This window comes from Pavona decussata, unplaced genomic scaffold (assembly GCF_977016875.1).
Source record: "Pavona decussata unplaced genomic scaffold, jaPavDecu1.1 SCAFFOLD_6, whole genome shotgun sequence".
NCBI classification, from domain to species: domain Eukaryota; kingdom Metazoa; phylum Cnidaria; class Anthozoa; order Scleractinia; family Agariciidae; genus Pavona; species Pavona decussata.
This window is the reverse complement of record NW_028145430.1, coordinates 6258001-6277190: the sequence shown is the minus strand read 5'-3', so window position 1 is coordinate 6277190 and position 19190 is coordinate 6258001. Positions and strand designations below refer to the sequence as shown.

Sequence of the window (19190 nt, the reverse complement as noted above, 5' to 3'; positions counted from 1 at the left end):
GGTTGCAAACGGATTCAGGAAGCGGCAATTGAGGCCGTCATTTGACTGGATGGCCGGGCTGATACTGGTACCGACAACGTACTTGTCTGTGACGAGCTTTTGTGCCTGGTTAGTGGCATTTTCTGCTGTAGGTCCACGAGATGTTGCTGACTCTCAGCGATCGCCGTTTTTGCAGCTGTTCCTGCAGCTCTTCTTTGTGGTACTCATCTGCTTCTGCGTCCTCAGCTGGTCCGGTACGATAAGGGCCAGGAGGTCCCCGCGAATGGACATCAAGGGGCAGCTTGCACCCTGAACACTTGGAAACTCCCTTAGAGGATTCATCATCACACGACATTCTCAAATTTTCTCATGAGGCTCAACACTCTGCAGCTCACAGAAGAAACTACAACTCTGTAGTTAATTGGGAAAAGAATACAGGATGAACTATTCTTAATAGAAATGGGGGGAAGGGGACTCTACCGGAGAAATGTGTTTGTACTGTATGCAAGCAATGAGAGTCGACTGTGAGATGTCTGTACTGCGGTCTGAGGTGGTTTTGTTGTTGAATGTGTTCTCATGATCTGCACGCGGAGATGAACCAATTCCACATTCTAGAGCAATGGAAGGGATTAAGCAATCACTGCTTTGCATATATTACAAATGGAAGTACACCAGTAAACCTCAATAAGCCGAAATATATCCGATTAATGCACTGTTTTTGTAATCTCTATTATGATAGGTGTGATTAAGCATACGCTTACATTATTAAGGAAGACAGAGACAAATCTATGAACTAACTGTCCTGTTTCAATTTCATCACAGGAGAACAGAATCATTCCACTGTTCCCTTATCATGGTAATATCAAATCCGAGCATTCTTGTTCTGCAAGGATCCTCAAATTGTTCAAAGTAATAGACGCCTTTAGTGAGTTGAAAACAAATCAAAGTATGCACAATGTGAACTTTCGAATGCAACATAGGTGTATCCATACCAAGATAAACAAGGTTTAAAAACATTTGAAAGTGCCAGAGTTTGTAGTAGGCATCGGTCAGACATTGTTAGACTGGTGCATGCGCCTCCACAAAGTGGAACGTGAATGATGGCAAGTTTGGAGTACGATTTGTAGCTGGAGATTCCAGAGTCGTGCCTTTAAAGGAACTGTGTATTCCTCGTCTGGAGTTACAAGCCGCCGCGATTGGAAGCCGCCTCGGAAGTACTATTCTTGAAGAGTCCTGATTAATGTTTGGACGAGTACGCTACTTGACTGATAGCCACTTTGCACTCGCATGGATTCAAGCTGAGAGTCGAAGCTACAAACCCTTTGTTTCCTGCCAAGTCGGTGAGATTCAGTACAACACGAAGCCCTCAGATTGGTCGCATTGCCCAACATTACTGAACGTCGTTGATGACTTAACAAAAGGCATTTCAGTGACTGAAATGAATGGGAGGTGTTTAATGGCCCTGACTTCCTGCAGTTAGAAGAACAACTCTGGCCTGTAGAAGATGGAAAAGCAGACTTAAAGGAAGTCAACAAAGAAAAAAGAAAGGTTGAGGTCACCTGTGTTGCAGCACCAAACCCATAGTAAACAGCTGAGATTTCTCAACGTGGAAACGACTGCCAAGAGTGACCGCCTATGTCATTCGTTTCTGCCAAAACATCCGCTCCAGATCCAGCCATGATAAGGAGAAGAACCAAGTCAATGTGGGCCCGTTGAACACCGAAGAAATCGTATATGCAGAGGAATATTGGATAAAGAAGGCACAAGCTGGCGTGTCCGCAGGAATTGCTAAAGGAAGCTATAAGTCATTAAGTCCATTCGTAGACGACAAAGGCATCATTTGAGTTGGTGGACGTGTCGACCCAGCCATTGTATCGTACGATGGACAGCATGCCGCTCTTCTGCCACCTGATAATTGGGTATCGGTGCGCATCAAGCAGGCCATCCAGGAATTGCAACAACCACTGCCAAAGTAAGTCAAAAGTACTGGGTAGTCAAAGGGAACAAAATTTCCAAAGTTGTCAAGCGCCCGTGTACGTTCTCAGCTCATGGCCAAACTTCCAAGTTATCGTCTCAAGCCATTGACACCACCTTTTATGTACACATCACGTGATTACTTTGGCCCCATCAAAGTAAAGGTTGGAAGAAAGAAGACAGCGAAACATTATGGATTGCTCTTCACATGCCTCAACTCAAGAGCCATTTACTGTGAACTCCCTGCTGATGCAACTACCATGGAGTTTTTACAAGTTTTAAGAAGATTTTTTTCGTACCGTGGTTACCCAAAGGTGATGATTTCCGACGATGGCTCTCAAATGGTGGGAGCAGAGCGAGAACTACGCCTAATGATTGAAGGTTTCGACAAAGCCAAGCTCAAAGAATTCTGCCAGACAGGGGTATGAAATGGCAATTTACTACCCCACTTGCCCCACACCACAATGGAGGTTCTGAATCGATGGTCAAGACGAGGAAGTCAGCTCAAATGAAAATCGTTGTAGACGCCATGCTGGCGCCCTTCGAGCTGTATACCTGCTTACTTGAAGTAGCAAATCTGGTAAATGAACGACCAATTGGCAGAATCCCAAATGATCCCGATGATGGCGCTGATCTTCGTGCAGATGACTTCTTGTTGGGCAGAGCCACAAACAGAGTTCCCCAAGGTCCATTTCACCACACGGATAACCCACGCCACAGAGTTGAGTTTTGCCAAAAAATTGTCGACTCATTTTGAAAGAGGTGGTCACGTGATGTTCTTCCTCACCTCGTGCCAACAAAGAAATGGAACGCAGAAAGCAGGAATGTAAGGGTCGGTGATTTTGTCATAGTAGCAGATCCAAACGCAGTATGAGGGAAATGGCACATGGGTAACTTCGTGCAGGTGTTCCCCGGAGAAGACGGCCTCGCACGAAATGTGCAAGGAAAGATGGCCACAGGAACATACACACGCGCCATTACAAAGATCTGTGTCATTTACCCGGCCGGTTATACTGATTAGAATGGGATTTCCTCATTGCGGGGGGGGAATGTTCCGGTAAATGAGACGCGTTTGATGATTGACAAGAAATATTTGAAATATTAACCCTGATTATGGAAGACCTCATGTTAGATTAAGATATAGAGTTTCAGTTTGAATAAGGACAATGTGACAAGCTTTACTGAACATACTAAGGATTTTTACGCTTTGTTTCTACTTACGAATGCCAATGTTAATGAGGACACGCTTGGACAAATGTAAGTGGACCATTTTGCCGTATTTGGGTTTTGTTTTCAGTCGAATTTGTGTTTCAAAATACTGAATTGTAATTCTCTGTTATCACAGCTTCAGATTACTGTAATACTACTGTTGCCATGGCCATTAAATCCTGAAAATCCAAGCCTGTTCTTCTGAATCGCCTTAAATTCTTTTTATTGCCGGTTCAATTTCTTTCTTATGCTCTCGCATAACTCAAAACTAGACTATTGAAAACAGAACTAAAGATATTTTTAAGACTAGTTTCTCTTATTCAAGGGACATAACCTATGGGATGTCCTTGAGTGTTTTTTTGATCCACAGCGACAACTCCTTCCACTTACTACAGTGATGGGGGTGTCATCACCACTGCTTGGACCTTTTTCCTCTATGTCGTCATCCTCATCATGGCCATATGTACAGATCAATCACCAAGTGATATTTTGGCCCTCGGACATCAAAGCACCATGAAATATTTCTCTGGCACAATCCAGCATTGGTTGAACACATGTAGTGCAGCCTGTAAGAGAAGAGGGAGATGCATTTTGAATGGTAATGTTGGTCTCAGCCAGTAAACACCTCTAATTTTATTAAGCGGGGAAGGCGCTAATGGCATTTCAGAGCAACACATTCTGTCTGGAAATGATGCAAAATTTTCCCCTTGATACAAGAACTACTGTACATTGACTTGTTTTTTCAAAGACTACCATGCAGTCCACTGTTTGGTAACATGGCCATGATTTTCTAGGAGCCACACACTGCCATTCTGAGGCAAAGAAATGGGAAAACACATGGCTAGTATAACTGGTAACTTCTGAGAAGCATATAGTGAGCAATATGAATATAATATCTTGAGAAATAGCACAGGCAGCCATGTGTAAAGCGTGCATATTTCAAAATCGAAAAAACAATAAAAACATGACAGCCCCTTCTTTTCATGATATCATTTTAAACAGATCATGAAAAGAAGGGGCTAATAGACTGTATTTTCTATTGGTTTACTGGCGTAATAACTTACGGGGGATGTTGGGGACCTGTTAAAAGGTTGTAAATCACAAATCAGAGGTGAGTAATTTACAAGCTTTTAGAGTGCTCTAACTTCCCAAGTGTCGTTTTACGCTGGTAAACCGTATAGGGAATGTGCTCTATTGCCTTTTTATAAAATAATAATATTAAGTCCACTGCTTTCTTTCTTGCAGTTTTCTCTGAATTTAACAGCACAATAAACAATGGGGTTGTGACCAGTCAGAAAGCATGTACCGTATTTTCTCGATTAAACGCCCCGGCGTTTATTTAACGCTTGGCCTCAGGGACCCGGCATTTATTTGAAGCCAGTGTTTAATCGGGGTCCGGCATTTATTAATGAAGTAAAATTTTCATCATTTTTTAGGTTGATTTATTATTTCACATTCTTTGAGACCCCTTGCACAGTTTGTCAAGGCAGGACGATTTCTCCCTTGGACCCGACCTTACAGACCCGAGAGTGCCTCAGTCATAACAACAGGAACGTGAACATTGCTATATATTTTCAATTTTTTCTGTTGTACAACATACATCGCAGTTAATGTTACGCCAGACTTGTTTGTTAAGTACTTGTTACCGTACAGTACGTGTCATAGCAGTGCTTTTGTAGTGAATATCTGTACTTGTTGGCTCGATGCAAATAAACGCTGGTACCTCGAACAAACGCCCACAGCGTTTATTTAATAATTAGCAGTTTTTTACGCGGCGTTTAAACAAGGTGGGCGTTTAATTGGGGTCCGGCGTTTGATCGAGAAAATACGGTATCTCAGTTACTTTATAATCCTTTGTTACTTGATGTCAAACAAAATAGACAGTTGTTCCATTTGAGAACTTTAGCTTTAGGAGAAAATGCATGAAACATAATCTGATGTCTTTCTGAATGGATGTATCTGGAGAAGTTACCTGTTCAGACTTTGATCCTTTGCCCTGAACTGGGGGAGAACTGTAAAGTGGGCTTCACAGAAGTTGGAGTGCCCTCCTCCCAACTCTGGATGGGTAACTGACGCTGCCTCCTCTGCTCTTTTCTCACATTTTATTCTGAGGGACAGCCAATGAAACTCACAGGATAGTGGGCATTTGGTCTTGTATGGAGCTCCTTCACAATTCAGATCCTCACCACATGAGCCACATGCGCAGATCAGCTGACTATGGAAGTCACATGAGCCACCTTCCCACTCGTGGATATCCCTGCAGTGGTACTGCAACAATTCCCTCAAGTGCTTGGCATACTGGTCTGAGTCTTTGCACTGCTTCAGGACGCAGAAATGGTTGATACGGGGTCCTTTTATAAAGGCATCTGACAAACATCACCAGCCTGACTTGTGACTAGTGCACTTGCACTTTGCGGTCTCAATCAATGGGAACTTCTCTTTGTACTTCTGTTTCACATCTACAAAAGACTCCTTTTTAGCTGCTTCTTTCAGACTGTTCGAGAATGCCCTTCCTACGTGACCCCCACATTTATAAACTATTGCAGCAGGATGGTCCTTCATAACTGATTTGGCGGAGATGGAATCACCATCTTGCCACACTGTGTTGATACACAGCCTTCATCTTTTGCATGCTGATAGCACTCATCCGCTAAAACACCTTCCATGGACTTAGCAGTTCCTGCATACAACTTGTCTTCAATGACGTCATCGCCCCCCTCCCCCCCTCCCCCCCCGCATACATTTGTGGCCATACCAGAGGAGACCACCAGTAAGATAGTTCTATATGATAAATGAACCATTCTTACTGAAATGACCCCTGGTATGCCACACACAATCCGATGTTACCACAGCTTTCTTTCAACTCCCAATCTCTTCAGGTAGAATCGCCTTCATGCAGTCTTGCTTCTCCGTACCCATTCCATCCAGGATGTCCGTGATTGCAGGATAGACCAGTTTTATGACATCATAATAGCGTTTTTTTTTGAAAGGCAGCTAATTCCAAGGAACTGCCTAAGTGTTTTGTCAAATTTAGCAAATCCATGCCCAGAAATAAAAAAGGCGACAGCAAGGGCAAGACCATCAAGCTGTCCAAGGCTTTTGACTGTATATGCCACAATCTACTGCTTGCAAAAGTAAAGGCCTATGGCTTTCATGAAGCGGCTCTTCAACTCTTAAGATCATATCTGCGTGGCCGCAAGCAAAGAGTTATATGCAATAATAAGTGCTCTAGCACTTTACTGCTTTATCACTGCTACCTATTGTTATAATATGGGAGTATCATTTCAATAATAATTTGTTTGTATGTTCTTTATTTTGCAATTTCATAAATAAATATTATGTCATGAAAAAACTAGCTCTTGTACATATCAAGTTCCCAAATTATGGCAGTTCAGATAAAAATCACTGAACATTTTTCAAAAGTAACTGGAATATTTTGATGGAACATAAGTTTTCATGTTAAAAAAATGACAGTCAATTTTTGTCTACAGTGTTACTGTGATCCTTGTTTGGCAGCAGGCCAGGTACGTGTACTATGTTGACCTGGTAAATCTGGAAACAATATAAAAATGGAGGAAATGTATGGAAGCTACAAGGTCTGGATCACAACAGTTACAGGAATCAAATAAAAGGCATGGTGCCTGAGGAACACGCACTCACAGCAAGGACATCTGGTTGTCCTATAAACACCTACTCTTTGAAGGTCCGTGGTCAGGGGTTTCACTAGAGTTCAGCGCAAAGGCACGCAAAAGACAAATAAGGCCTTTAGGTATCTGAAAGCTTTGAAAATGCAGGATTAACCAGTAGAGCCTCAAGGAAAAATAGCTGCACACAACAAGATTTCATAAACACCTACCCATTTCTTGAAAACTCAGCTTCGAAAGCCATAAATGCAGCCTCTCACGAAGCACCAGAGATTTCCGCCATCTTGACCTGCCTTGACCTTTCGCGCGCTCCGTGAGACTCGTACTTAAACAGCTTCTTCAAATTTTGCACACTCGCGACTTTCCTGGTAATCGACCCAATGCCCTTACTCGGTCAACCAAACCAACTTCCGGTAAAATACCAAACTTTAGTGTTCATTTGTATATTACCGGCCGTTTATTTCGGGATAAAAACACAGTTTTTTAATATTATATGACATGAGCTACAACTAGGCTGGAAGTGAACTGGTTTTGACAACATGAAATTTTGCTGAGGCAGATACCTTAAGTCACCTTGCATATCTACAATGTTTATTCCACAGTTGTACCAACACTCTGGTGGCGATCAGCTGGTCTACTGTTTTTTTAAGGTACTCGCCCTGGCTGTTTTGGAACATTTTTTGACCAAAATAAACTGAAAACAAAACAACATACGGACACCAAACATTTACAGAATTAATCTACTACAAAATTAAGGTGTTTTTCATGTTGTCGACCTCCTATGGTGCCTTTGGAGTTTGGATATTCAACTGATGTATGTGGAGAAGTAAGATTTTTTTTTTGCAGTCATCATGGGACATCAATCACCATGTTTTGAGTGGGTCAAACTCTCAGGGAAATACACACACACTTTGGCTGCATCTGAATCTCCAACAGTTTGTCAACAAACGCTTCCTCAATCTTCGCTTGAACTTTGTTCTGCAGACCAGTTCTTGAGAAATTCCAGTGAACTTAAGACAAATCCCTGGTGGTACAGCAAAGCTTTGCTTGTTCCTCTAACAATTTCACTTTGCTACACATTCTGCAAAAACACGACCTCCCTGGAAAAGGACAGTGACTTCATAGATCCTCCTTTCCCCTTGGTCTCGTGCTTTGAACTGGATGTATTGTATGGTCGCTAGCACAAAGAAGGTCCACCTCCAGCTCTGGCTCTAAAAAATGGCGGGAAACTCATCTTGCGGATTTGCAAACTCTGGCGTCTATTGCCGTCAACTGTGTCGCTAGTGTCTTGGGAATTATTCACAGCATTCTGGAAACGTAGGTGCCTTGCTACCCAAGAGACAAGTTAGTCCAGAGTTGCGGCAGAAGTACTTGAGTAATATACCCTTTCCCGCATTCAGACTAATTTATCAGGGGGGAGTTGGTCAAAGTAAGGGAATCGAGGCTAAAACTATTCAGAAATGTTGTACTCTTAATGACAATGCTTTGGCTACTGTGTCGCAGAGTGTATGCCGATCTTTAGTTCAGACAAGATTCCGTTCTACGTTATCCTCAGGAAAATTCACTCGTTATTCGATTAATATAAATTATAAATGATTAAAAACTTTATTTCAATCTCCCCCTCCGCATCGACCCAACGGTTTACTTGTGAAAGGTTACATCCCCACATCTATCCCTCTCTCATTCTTGTGGGTGGTAGCTTTTTGATGGTTTTGTTTTCCTTTCCTGGAGAAATCACCATCCTATCAAGATGAAAACCAAAAGGTTATGAATTGCCATTAATCTTCTATGTGTTATATCGCATGTAAACCTGTTTACTTCATATCAGTAATATCCGTTCTTGAAAAGTCGATCTATTACACTCACGCCATTTTAAATGGATTTTAACGGATCATTATTGGTATAAGCTCATCATAAGAACAAAACCCTCCCTCGACAATTTTCATTTAATTACCTGACTCCAATCTACTTTCTGACGTTTTTGGAAGGAGCCTAAGAGGTCTGTCAGGTGCTGTCCATTCGCATGGAAAAAATTTACACACCAATATTTCACACCAGCTCCTCTCAACTTATCTCTACTAAAACAAATCCAAGTTTTTTGTGAACACTGCCCTCCAAGTGTATCGGTGGGATTTTATCTTGCCACTAATGAGGGGTCGTTCTTCTGTCACGGTGGCGAGAGAGGCAGGGAGGTCGTAAATTCTCTAGGAGAATGACACAACCATATCTTCCTTTTCTTCCACTTGTTCCATCACAGTTTCCTTTAGAAGAATTTACAGTACAAAATGTATAATTATCTCATAGTTCGCATACAGAGGAGATAGATTTGGACCAGAGTCATGTTAGGAACTCAGTTCTAATTAGTCTCTGCCCTTACCGTATCATCTGTGACATCAATGATAAGTAAATTAATCTTGTCTGATTGGTTAAAGTGCAGGGGTTAGGACGTGAATTTTGTCACATTATTGTAGTCTCAACACCTCAAGTTCTCTTATCATGTAATAAATGAAGAAGGCACTTTGCCAAAGGATAATATACTATTGGAGACAAAAGTCTTTGTACCTTTCCCTGGATACTTGACAGAGTGTATCACATTCTCATATCAAAAGATATTGCTGATAATGCTCTTTTTTTCAGATGAATATTGTCCATCCCCCAACCCCCCCCCCCCCCCCCTTAAAAAAGATGAAAAGAAAAGAAATAATGCAATAGACTTTAAAAACTTGGGCTTACTACTTCGTAAGAAGGCATGGATATTAGTTCTTTTAATAATCTAAAAAAATGACATGATCTGCATTTATAAGTGTGTCATTCATTACTCAGTTTGGCAATGATATCCTTCATCTGCAACAGAAACTGGGGCTACAACTGTATCCAGTTATTCCAAAGGTACATAGTAGGAGTTAGGTACTAATAACTGTTCACTGAAGTGGAGTTTGCAAGTGGTGGATATTAATTTTGTCAAGCCACAGAGCGACAAGGTAAATATCCACCGCTTGCCCCAACACTTAGGTGAATAGTTGTTTTATTAGAAAATGAAAAAGTGTGATGATGTACATGTAACACCAAACTTATTGTTTTTAACTCAGTTATTCCAGTGAACAATTACCGTATTTATTCACTTATAAGGCGCACTGGATTATAAGACGCACCCTAAACTTTTGAAGACAATTGTGACAAGTAAGCAAAATGAAAATTTGACCTAAATACCCTGTTGTAAGGCGCACCCAGAATTTTGTTAAATTTTGTTGGTTTAGTTTGTAGATATAATGGTAAATGTACTTTCCATAACAATTACTGAATATTATCTGGACGAAAAATTCTCCTACAATCTGCGACACAATAGCCCAACGCATGCCATTAAGATCATAACATTTCTGAATAGTTTTAGCCTCGATACCTTCACTTTGACTCCCCCTCCTCTGATAAACGAGTCCAAGAGAGAAAGGGACTCTCAGGGAATTTGCTGGGATATGTAAATTTCACTAAAGTTATTTGTGGACACTTGAAGTCGTTTTCCAGAGAAGTCCGGAAATCTTAATTTTGACATATTCATAGGTGCATATTCATACTTTTTGAAGCACAAAGAATCAAAACAACCGACAGCAAAGACATGAAAGCCACAAATAAGTGTTCGTGGACGTCTCGGGAGACAGATTTCCATCTCTACAAATAACTTTACTGAAATTTACATATCCTTAAGGCTCAACTGGGCGTTTGCCTCTCTGTCCCATTATACTCTCTTGACGAGGCTGAATGTGGTAAAGGGTATAAGGTTTAGAGGGGTATTTCGAGGTGTGGTAGATTTTAAAGTTCATTTCTAAGCACGACGTAAAAAGTAGCTCACCGAAATTTGTTGTAGATTGTAGTGTATTGTGAATATTCTTTTTTTTTATTCGTATATTTTTGGATAGACAAAGTATATACCGTCAAGGGCAATTGGTGGAGCAAAGCATTAATAATAGATAATAACCTTTTTAGCCGTGAATAATGTTGTTTTCAGAGGCAGAAAAACTGATGAGATTTTTTACATGAAAAGGAAAAGCCCAATTTAATTTCACAGCCAAATGAAACAGGGCAAGTGTGTAAGAGCCTGGATTCTACAATTAGCAACAAGAAATTCATTTTATCATTTGGCATGCTGCTAATGGGACCAGTACTGTAGGTCCATTTATTATTATCATTTTTAATTCAAAACAATTTCTAGTAGAAAGGGCTGTTCCTTTTTTACTTCACACCGCTAACATGGAAAGCGCCCACTGACAGCTGACAGCTTCTACCTTTTGGACATTTGTGTTATTTTCAGACTCAATATTTCGATTGACAATTTTTGCATTGATTCTAATCATTGACATTGTGTTCTTCATCAATTATAGATCGTGTTGTGTATTCTAGATAGAGTGATAGAATGGTAGAAGCACTTTATGCAACCTATTTGTTGGTTATTGTTGAGAAAAAAATTCCGATAATGAAACAGATAGTGGTAGTAGAAATTAAACTGATTTTTAAGTACACAAAAGGTACAACTCTAGAATAATGACATCAATACTCTTTATCATTTACGTTAGTAATATTTGGCCAATCAATTTGTTAGTTAGATATTGAAAAAAGAAAACATTTGAAATAAATCATTCCACACCAAATGAAAGAAGAATTCATTGCCCCCTGCCTACATTGACATCGACAAATACAGCAACAACAATATATCAAGTTGATGATCCTTAATCTGAGTTTTTCAAAGTTAAGACTATTCAAAGCCGGAGTTTCTGGTCAACGCAAGACTGCGAGTGAAATTATTTTCTTGATAATTACATTACTTTACCATTTACAGTAAAATAAAAAGGATAAATTAATTAATTGATTAACTAGCCTCCCTTCACGAACGAGTCTGGTTTCACGAACGAGTCACGTTTTCCTAATTAGTCTCGCTTTCCGAACAAGTAGTTCCTGTTAAACGAGTCTTTCCGGATGAGTCTCGTTAAACGAGTCTTTCCAAAGGAATCTGGTTTTTCCACGAGTCTCGTTTAAACAAATCTCGTTGTCCGAAGGACTCCTTTTTGAATGAGCCTCGTTTCAAGGAGGAGGATCGTTTTTTAAACGAGTCACATCTTCGTGACTCGTTTTATCTAGAGTTTTTTTTTTTTTTTTTTTTTTGAGGCTATCTAGACTGGTTTCCCAGAAACGGTGAGTGATCCACCACAGCTCTGGGCAAAATCAGAAAATGTAATTAATGTAGATGTCATTTCCTTCACACTCCACTCTGCGGAGGCTGACCCCAGTTGTCTCTCAGTGAGAAGAGGAGTGATCGGAAGCATCACTTTTTGTGCTGCCCTGACCACACTTCCCATCAAGAGAGACGACTGAGGACGAGTCAGACTGCACGCCATGTTCAAGCAGGAGAGTGGTCGTGTAGTTTTGTACTCCAATTGACACATACTATAGACTATGACACAAATTGTCACCAATTCATCAGTTGTAACCGCTAGCATCGTTTTAGAATACTAAAGACAGAATTAACCAACACTGTGAAATGAGAAAAGCTCATTTGAAACCTGTGTAACTTAATCTGCCCACAAAATAATTTCAAAAGATGAAGAAACAATACATCGAGACCAAAACTTCTTTTGTTAGCAATTTTCGGAACTATGTTAAACAATCACCCATCTTCGTAAAGTAATCCCAATGGAAATGCTTTCTGGCCAATTGGAACCTCAGATTTTTGTGAGTAATTATGCAAATGACAAGGATACGCTCCATCTTTTCTCCTACGCCTGGTTGAATCTGTAGGAAATACACGTTTCAGTGTGCGTGTAAGTAATGGTGCTGATGCTTCATCAAGGGCAAGATAGGCCAACACAGTTTCCCGACTGACTTCACATCCTTGCTCCTCCACAAATCCAGTAGTTAAATTGCATTCTAGTTTGGAGCTTCTCTGTTTTACTTCTTTCCCAGATGGCTTACCAGCTGAAACATTGGAGCAAGTTTAGAATAGCTTGGTCACTTATTTACACTGAGTTCTCATAAGGCAAATACGACAAAATAATCCATGGTACGAGTATTGACTGAATATTATTTATTGTTATTTCTGTCACGTTTAAATTTCACACCAGTGATATTTTCAATGTCTCAGGTTCTGAGAACAAATAGCAATGAAAGTTCTGAGAACAAAGAATAATACAAATTAACTGGGCTGTAAAATTTCAAACCATAAAAAAGTTATTCCTTCTCCAGTCTCTATTTTCAGTTATCATACATTAAACATAACGAAACACAAAGGATATCGAATAGATCGAATACAAAGACAAAGGACAGCAGAGGAAAATTAAGTAGGAAGTAATAGTACTTGGCTTACCAACAAGTAAGCGTTTTGACTGGGGCTGACTTGGGTTCTGTTTCGAACCTGGATTTAAGTCATGCTTTGTGCCCCTTCTCTTGTCATCTTCGTCGCTGCCGTTTTGTGAACGATCAAAATGGCATGCTAGCCTTCTCCTCGCTTTCACAGGCGTGCTTGATGATGGCACACAAGGTTCATTCTACGGAAAGAAATCACACCTTTGCCTTTCAACTGGGCTTTAAAATCTGCAACAAGCAACTGTGTATCAACCTTAATATGAAATGTATTACCATATTTTTATATACATACCACAAATACTAAGCTTGTCTATAAATTCATTCAGTTCTTGCAATGTGTTTTGCAACATGCAATCTTCCTGGCCTCTGGACGCCATCTTGGATTTCAAAAACGTGTCGCCAAAATACTTCTAGTTGCAACACAGATCACAAAAACACGTCAACTTGGCCCGTTAATCGTTATTGAACGCATCTACGGCGAAAGGAATCGCTGAAATGCCTTCACACAAGTTTTCGACTCTTTTAGCAGCTTTTTGACTCAAGATCTACCAGTCGTTTCTTTCTTTCCTTTCCTCCTTCCCATCACCCCTTGCGCTTCGCTTTCTTCCTTCCGATCGCTTTTCGCGCTCTGCGTTTCCCAACAGGAGAGACGACTGGGGACAAGTCAAGACTCCACGTACCAGGAAAGCCAGGGCGTGGGTTCCAATATTGTCAGCCTTCTCTAAAACTGCAAAGTTCAAGGGTGGGTCTCCAAAATCTGTGAAGCCAATCAGTTTCCTGTGTTCTTGTCAAGAACAAGGTTTTCCATATCTTTCATTTCATCAAATTGGAGCACAACATATCTCTGAACATCAAAATAGCTGTTTGTCTTTATCTTAAGCACTTCAATCACTTCATCTTGGAAACCCCTCCGTGGTTTTATTGCATTGCGATAATCCTTGAGCCGCCTCTGGCTAGGGAGTACCAAAACTTTACTGTTCCGAAGTTCCTCATAGCAAGACGGTGATTTTGCTGCAAGGGAGAGGCAGAAACGAATAATCATGGGGTGATAGCGTACACCCGTACGGCTGCTTGAGAACAGTTTTTTCTGCTGTTCCCAGAAGAGATTCATGAAGGGAGTAACTTCCTTATCAGATGAATCAAACAATTTCCTGAAGTCATTCCTCAGCTCATGATCTACGTCAATGCTTAAGTTTTGCAGTTCTTGGTGCATTTCGAACAGCTGCCGTTCCATTTCATGACACCTCAGCGTTTGTTCTTAGGTGTCAACTTGATCCTCTCTGGATCAGTCTTCAAAATAGGGGCATTCAAGTGGGCTGGTTTCAACAGATGTCTGCCCTTGGCCTTCTTTGCACTTGTAATACATGACACACAATCTTTACAAGCACCACAAACAGATTCTTCTGTTCCATACACAATTGAACAACCCTTTGCTCTTCAGTAGCCCTTGTGTGAGAACTGTTCCTCGTCGTCTGGCTCTTCATTGGTGGGAACAACATGGTGAAACAATTTCCCTGTAATTTCAAGTACATGTTCATCCACTCCACAACACAAACTGTAGTTGTCCTCCAGATCCTTTGCAAGTCTGCTTATGGTTACATTCCTCACTGTCCACCGGTAATCCAGATAAATAAGGTGTTCCTCTGGGAGGAAACAGCCGAAAGTTTTAACTGTAAATCCAAGACTATTGTCCACAGCAATTTCAAATTTTGGGAGCAGATATGGCTCTTCCATTACCTGCAGCACAACTTTATCTGGAAATGTTCTGAAGTTCCAGTTACTGATGCCTTTTAAACCAGACAAGCGTTGAGAAAACTCGCTAAATGTCTTGTAGCAGACTTTTACTGAAGGTTCCTCAATGTTTCTCACAATGGATTGCTCGGGTCTTGGCTCTGGCCTTGTGGTCTCGTGGCTTTTTCTCGCCATATTCAACTTGGGAACGGCGCCAAATCGAATGTTTTTCTTCGTCATTTTTTCCGAATGAACTTCAACGAAAGATCAAAAGACAGTCACCTTATGTACACCAAGAACAGCACCGTGGTTGTCACAACCACAAAAAAAGCTATCACGCCAGTAAAACAGCATTAAACTAAACATGCGAAATCAATGGAAGCTTCAACAACTTAAAGTTCAAACTAGCTACTTACATATTTCGATGTCTTCAGGTTGGAAGTGGTTTTCACAAGTAAACACCCGGTCTTTGGCAAGTAAAACTCTAAAGCTGTGATCGCTTTCTGTTGTTTTTGTGATCTCAGTGAGCCAGTCTTCTCTCCACTTCTTATGGGCCTCATCTTTCGGGGCAGGAAGCTCCCAAATCCCCAAACCTTTTGTCCTTCTACAGGACCCACAGCCGAACACAGCGCAGTTATCGGCAGGTATAACTATCTTCGTACACTTAACTTTAGAACTATACAAATGCGAATTTCTTTAACTGTAATTTTGATCTAACATCTAGCGTCTTGCCTCACTATCCACTCCCTCCTCTTACCGCCATCTTGGCTTGCTGATATGTGTGTGGACAGTCAAGATCACATCACCACGCAGAAATCACAATAAAGAGTTCGTGCTTTGAAGGTTGCCGGCTTTCATAAGCAGTCCCCTCAACTAACTATGATGTTACTTATAATTTTACCAAACAACATATTGCATTGCATACATGCGATGGTTATCAAAGTAGTGACTAAAATTGTGAAAAATAATAACTATTCAATATTGTGATGGATAACAAAATTTTCCTCCTAGATGGTAAAATAATCCACAGGAAAGTAAGCGCATTCCTTTTTTCCTAAGTTGGTCACACTTAGCAGGAAACAGTGTCTGTCATGGAAAGAAATCAACTTTAAAGAATATATATATTGCTTGGCCTTAACTCTTAGAATTGTTAAAAGGACAGTCTTTGTGGCTCTTTTGCTGGTGGGTGGTACTATGACACCACTTGCATTTCTTGCCGCCAACAGGAACAGGCCCTAACACTGGTGGAGAGGGTGCTGTCCCATTGGCCATGCCTCCTTGTGTAACGTCTGTGGCAATGTCCTCACTCACTTGATCATCTTCAGTGTCATCTCCATAAGAGTGACATATCTGCAGTCTTTGTACATATTTTTTCTTAAGATAAAAGAAATGCATATTGTTTAACACAGCGTTACGAAAAAGCGAAACTACACAATCTAAGGTATAGCCTTATTTGCCTAACCATATAAATTAGGAGGACATGTGTTTATACCAAAACAAGTACTGCATTACTATTTCCTCAAATAATACATGAAGCCTTACCCTTTTAAAGGGTAAATATTGGGAATAATCGCTTCCCTTGAATGGAACAGGCACTAAGGTATTGCGTTTGGCAAACCTTAATTTCGTGTTTTACGTCGATTAATAGTCAGGGGTGATAATAATTTTCTATCACTTCAAAAGGGGGCGATTATTTTAAATATTGCTCGATAAAAATTGAGCCCTTCCCCTTTTTTTATATGTTGGGAGCTTTCAATCAATAAGTTGTGTCCCATCTGGCTCCTCAGTGCCATTCTCTGATTTTACCATGATGGAGCTCAAAAAGGAGGAAGGAAAGGGGAGGCGATTCTGTCCTGTTGATTTTATGTTGAACCCTCTTGCTTTTACCGGCATCTGTCTTCTTTCTGTCCAGCCAGCCAGTTTCAATTTAAATTAATACACATAACGATAGTAACTAAGGAAGAACTTTTCAAATTTGGTATTTAGGGCCTAATCGCACTAGAGGACAATTATGAAATTGTTTTCAGAATTTTAAAGACAAATTGCGTGTGAAATCGGCCAGAGACAAAACCTTTGCTTCATAAAGCATACTCCCTCCATGAAGTAAAATATGCCAATCAGTGTGATATCAAATGCGCGATTTGGTCATGTTTTTCTGCCAGCAACGTGCACCAGAAGCTCTTCTTCTTGTTTTGTTCACTTATCGTGCTGGGTTTTCTTTGCTTCTGCCGAAGAAAGTGGACGTGCTGCTTCCGATAATGGTGGTGATACTGTTGTGCTTGCCGATGATTCAGCTGCCCAAGAGTCAGAGCTTGCTGTTGATGGAGCTGGACTTGCTGCCCTTCCATTTTGCCCCCACATATAGTTCATTCCAAAAAAGCCTTGCGGCGCATAATATTGCGAATACTGCAGCATAAAATATTCGTCAGGTTTTCCCAGATTCATGATGGCAAAAATAACCCTCTGGTCACGTTTTGCGGAAAAACCTCGTGCATGGAGACCACTGTTTGTCACCTGTCAGGTAACAGACATCCGTCTTTTGTTTTTCAAGATTGGTATCAGTTTGGCCTGCTTCAGAGGTAGTCGATGCTCCCTTTGAACTTTGTTCGGCATTAAAAGAATTTTGGTCTCGACAAAAAATGCACCTGGTTTTTGGTCACAATGACAGATTTTTATTTCTTTTTGACACCTCAAAAAACGGCTTGTCCTCTAGTGCGATTAGGCCCTAAGGCGGACCATGAATGTCTATACTGTGGAGACAAAGATTCAATAGCACATTCTTTTATTGAATGTATATTTACCAAAATGTTTATACAAAAGGTCGTGAGCTGGTTCAATAAAGAGAATGCGGGCCAAATTTCCCCTACCATAGAGGAAATCTTGTTCGGTATCACTGCAAGCTCCCGGGACACAACAATACTACGGAAATTTAACTACACTACCTTATTTATGCGCCATTATATTTATTCTAACAAGTTAAATAGCGTGGCCATCTCCATTCCGAGTTTATCAGTAAGACTCCCATAAAATACAACCTTGAAAATTTGTCTTAATTATATGTTTTATCGAAAAGTACTCCTCTCTCCCCCGTCGAACGTTGTTTTTTTTTCTTTTTTCCTTATTTATCTCTGTAAAATTCTCTTATTAGTGTAGTGCAATAGACAAGCCGGGTATCATAACTAGTTTGTATCGTCATCGGAATGTATTTGTTCTATTATGTACTCAAACTATGCAAATAGTAACACTCTGTATGTAGCGACTACCCGTAGCCATAGCAAAAAAAAGTGCTGTAAGGTCAGCAATGTAACGTGTGACAATGCATATATGAATAAAAAAATGTTTTAATCATAGTCTTAAAAGAAGCCAAGTTCCTTGCTTCCCGTACAGACCTAGGTAACCAGTTCCATAAGAGAGGAGCAGCTATCTGAAATGCTCTGTCACCCATTGTTTTCTTTGTTCTCACAGATGGTCTTTCAAGCAAGGGACCATTGTTATTACGTCTTAAGCTATAGCATGAAGACTGTTGAATGCTAATTAGGTCTGAAAGGCACTTGGGCGCATAACCGTGAAAAATTTTATAAGTTATCAAAAGTATCTTATAATGTATTCTGGTGTGCACTGGTAACCAGTGTAATTCTGCAAGCAGGGTTTGTTATATGGCAGAACTTGGGCACACGATGAATAAGTCTTGCACTTGCATTCAAAACACGTTGCAGTTTCCTAGTTCGATACTCCTGAATAGCCCTTTTCACGGTTAACTCTGCTCATTTGAATTACAATGAAATCTAGCATGTATGTAAGGCAATTTCGGGCTATTTTGTAGTTTTAGCCCGAAATTGCCTCGCATCCATGTTGGATAACATTGTAATGCAAATGAGAGAAATAACCGTGAAAAGGGCTATTCCATATAAAAGGTTATTACAATAGTCTAATCTACTAATAATAAAAGCATGAACAAGTTTTTGAGTTGATTCTCTGAATATATTTCCTAATATGACGTTTGCTACGCAAGTAATAGAAAGCGCTGCTATGTGTCTTTGTAATATGAGTTCCCATATCCAGATGCTCATCGAACCATGTGCCTAGATTGCGAGCAGAAACCACAGGAGAGACTTCAGCCTGTCCAACCTTGATGCTTTGGATTGAAACTTTTGAGAGCTGCTGACACTAAATGTGAAATAGGAGAGGTTGGAATGGCCTTTTCTCAAACTAGGATCAATCACCCTTTCTGCCTCTTTTGCCCGTTGGTTGCATTCGATCTCATACGCCAAGGCGTGGAATTCACATTTTAGAACATTGGCT

The 19190-nt window shown here is 40.5% G+C and overlaps 3 pseudogenes; 1 reads left to right on the top strand and 2 right to left on the bottom strand.

The window, feature by feature from the left end:
* Window positions 1-466: 466 nt before the first annotated feature.
* LOC146489442 (uncharacterized) lies at window positions 467-2827 on the top strand (annotated as a pseudogene).
* A 786-nt stretch (window positions 2828-3613) lies between these two features.
* Window positions 3614-6833, bottom strand: LOC146489441 (uncharacterized; annotated as a pseudogene).
* Window positions 6834-13702: 6869 nt separating this feature from the next.
* On the bottom strand, window positions 13703-15195 carry LOC146489440 (uncharacterized; annotated as a pseudogene).
* Window positions 15196-19190: the final 3995 nt, after the last annotated feature.